The sequence below is a fragment of the Lutra lutra genome, chromosome 16 (assembly GCF_902655055.1).
Source record: "Lutra lutra chromosome 16, mLutLut1.2, whole genome shotgun sequence".
NCBI classification, from domain to species: Eukaryota; Metazoa; Chordata; class Mammalia; order Carnivora; family Mustelidae; genus Lutra; species Lutra lutra.
This window is the reverse complement of record NC_062293.1, coordinates 29,384,588-29,387,620: the sequence shown is the minus strand read 5'-3', so window position 1 is coordinate 29,387,620 and position 3,033 is coordinate 29,384,588. Positions and strand designations below refer to the sequence as shown.

The 3,033-nt window shown below is 43.7% G+C and overlaps 1 pseudogene; it reads left to right on the top strand.

The window, feature by feature from the left end:
* The first annotated feature begins 429 nt into the window (after positions 1-429).
* LOC125086681 (40S ribosomal protein SA-like) lies at positions 430-1,326 on the top strand (annotated as a pseudogene).
* The last annotated feature ends 1,707 nt before the right edge of the window (positions 1,327-3,033 follow it).

The following is a 3,033-nucleotide window of genomic DNA, read 5'->3' as shown; positions in this document are numbered from 1 at the left end:
CATGTCTTACATGTGTTTTAGTTCGCTACAGTGGCCTTAGAAAAATGCCAAAGGTAGGGTGGTTTAAACAACAAAAATTTATTTTCTCATACTTCAGAGAGCTAGAAATCTGAGATCAAAGTGTCAGCAGGTTCGGTTTTTGCTGAGGCCTCTTTCCTTGGCTTGCAGATTGCCCCCTTCTCACTGAGTCCCCACATGGCCTTTTCTCTGTGTGCCTGCATCCCTGCTATCTGTCACTTCTTATAAGGACACCAGCTATATTGACACCAAGTGACACCAAGAGGTCAATGAATATTTGAAATTAACAAAACTAAAATAAATATCTGCAATGAAAAAAAGAAGAAAAAATACTTTTTCCATGCTACCCAGGGAAGGGTCCATCCGGCATTGTTTTGCATTCCTGTTGTAACTTGAGGGGAAACTTTCACAATGTCCAGAGCCCTTGATGTTCTGCAAATGAAGGAGGAGGATGTCCTCAAATTCTTTGCAGCAGGAACCCATTTAGGTGGCAACAACCTTGACTTCTAAATGGAAGAGTCATGGTATCTACAACATAAATCTGAGGAGAACCTGGGAGAAGCTTCTGCTGGCAGCTCATGCCATTTTGCCATTGAAAACCCAGCTGATATTGGTGTCATATCATCCAGGAATACTGGCCAGTGAGCTGTGCTGAAATTTGCTGCTGCTACTGGAGCCACTGCTATTGCTGGCCGCTTCACTCCTGGAATGTTCGCTAACCAGATCCAGGTAGCCTTCTGGGAGCCCAGACTACTCGTGGTTACTGATCCCAGAGCTGACCACCAGCCTCTCACAGAGGCATCTCATGTTAAACTGCCTACCATAGCTCTGTGTAACACAGACTCTCCTCTGTGCTCTGTGGGCATTGCCATCCATTGCGACAACAAAGGAAGCTCACTCAGTGGGTCTGTTGTGGTAGATGCTGGTCAGGGAAGTTCTGCGCATGCGTGGCACCATTTCCTGTGAGCGCCCACAGAAGGTCCTGCCTGATCTCTGCTTCTACGGAGATCCTGAAGAGATTGAAAAGAAGAGCAGACCGCTGCTGAAAAGGTTGTGACCAAGAAGGAGGAATTTCAGGGTGAATGGACGGCGTCCGCTCCTGAGTTCAGGGCTTAAGTCGCAGACTGGTCTGAAGGCATGCAGGTGCCCTTGGTGCCTGTTCAGCAGTTCCCTACTGAAGACTGGAACACTCAGCTGGCCACCGAAGTCTGGTCAGCAGCTCCCACCACTCAGGCCACTCAGTGGGTCGTAGCAACCACTGAGTGGTCTCAAGCTGCTCTTCCACAGAGGCAAACAAAATGGAAATAAAGTTGTTGGAAAATAAACTGTTAAAAAAAAAAGAAAGAAAAAGAAAAAAATTGTCACCAAGTTACTTGATACTCATAGGACGCCATTTAATCTTAATTATCCCTGCAAAGGCTTTATCTCCAAATACAGTCACATTCTATAGTATTAGGGGTTTAGACTTCATTATCTGAGTTTGGGGGGGGGGCACCGATCAGTCTATAACACCAAGGCCAATGGAACTACTGTATAATGCTCTACTTAAAGAAGACAATATGTCTAGAGTGTCTATATGATTCCCAGCACATAATTAGGACTCAGTCATGAGTGAGAGGTGGTGGTAAGAGGTCCTTTCACTTCTGATATGATAGTGATTATTATTACTAGTATGTAGGTAAGCAAGGCCATACAAATACAAGTCTAAGGTAAAAGTCTTCTTCCAATTATGATGTCATTAAGCTCTAACCAGTGGCACTCTTATTTCAGACAATATTTGATATTGCAAAATCCAAGCCAGTGAAAGGATTTGGACAGAATGGGAAAAAAAGGCAGTTTAATAAACTGAACATTGTAGAGGATTTGGAACGGGCAACCCGTGTTCAAACTCCAACTCTACAAAGTATTGGCTGAGTCACTTGAGGCAAGTCTGTTAATTTCCCTGCCTTTCCTTTTATACATATGAAAAACAAAATAGTTTATTTTTCTATTGCAGAGTTCAGGTAAAGTGAACAGAATATCCCACCAGATCAGGTCACTTTGGCATATTGATTATTTCAAATAAAGTTACTTGAGAAATAACCCAGGCAAGGATACTCTGACCCTCCTTTCTGTCCCTGATGGTGGGAAATAAATCTCCCATATGTGAAGGTTTCCTGCTTATACCAGGAGGTTGGAAGGCATCCTTAATACCAGAGGTGAGGAATTCAAGGCTGAGAAGGTTGTCTAAACAAACCTACTGACTTCCTCATTTATTTACTCTAAGCTCAAACTCTTAGTCTTGTCAGTTCTTCACAGATTTTGTCGAAAAGATCTAAAAGCTTCCTGCTCTGGTCACTTCTTTGAGCCTCATATCTTTGGGATCTGATGTGTAGAAATTAAATTTTTTTCCTGTTAATCTTTCTTATGTCAATTTAATTATTAGACCAGCCAAGGAACCTAGAAGGGAAGAAGGGAAAAGATTTCCTTTTCTGCAGTTCTGGCACCCAAAGTGGGGCTCTGCACATTGCTTGCTCTGGGGTAGCCACAGCTGAGAGATGTTGGGACCTCTGACAAGAGCTGGCGCAAGGAGAGAATTCTCACCACATCAGCCCCGGGATCTCTGCCTACTGGATCTGGTGGAAGTGAGAGCAGGGAGAGTCCTTTTCCTACAGTCAAATGCTCTACCCCTGTGGGAGAGTCCTTTTCCTGTTGTAAATTTAGATTATCAGGAGAAAATATTAGTGTGCATTAGTCCCTTGGGTATGGTGACTCTGGTAAAGATTTGTTATGGGTACTCTTGTTTTCTATTGATTCCTTTCCTCCTGAGAGGTCATAGTTTTTCTTTGTGTCTTCATTTTGCTATGTGCTTAGAGCTGGGCTTCGTGACCAGTGAGAACGTTGTCTCTGGTGTCTGCCAGCCAGAAGGTGCATATACCAATGGGCACTTGGGAGCCAGTTGAATAGACTAAGTTCTGTGACATGAAATCACAAGCAGCCAGCTTCTGTCCAATCTTGCCAGCTTTCAGGGGAATT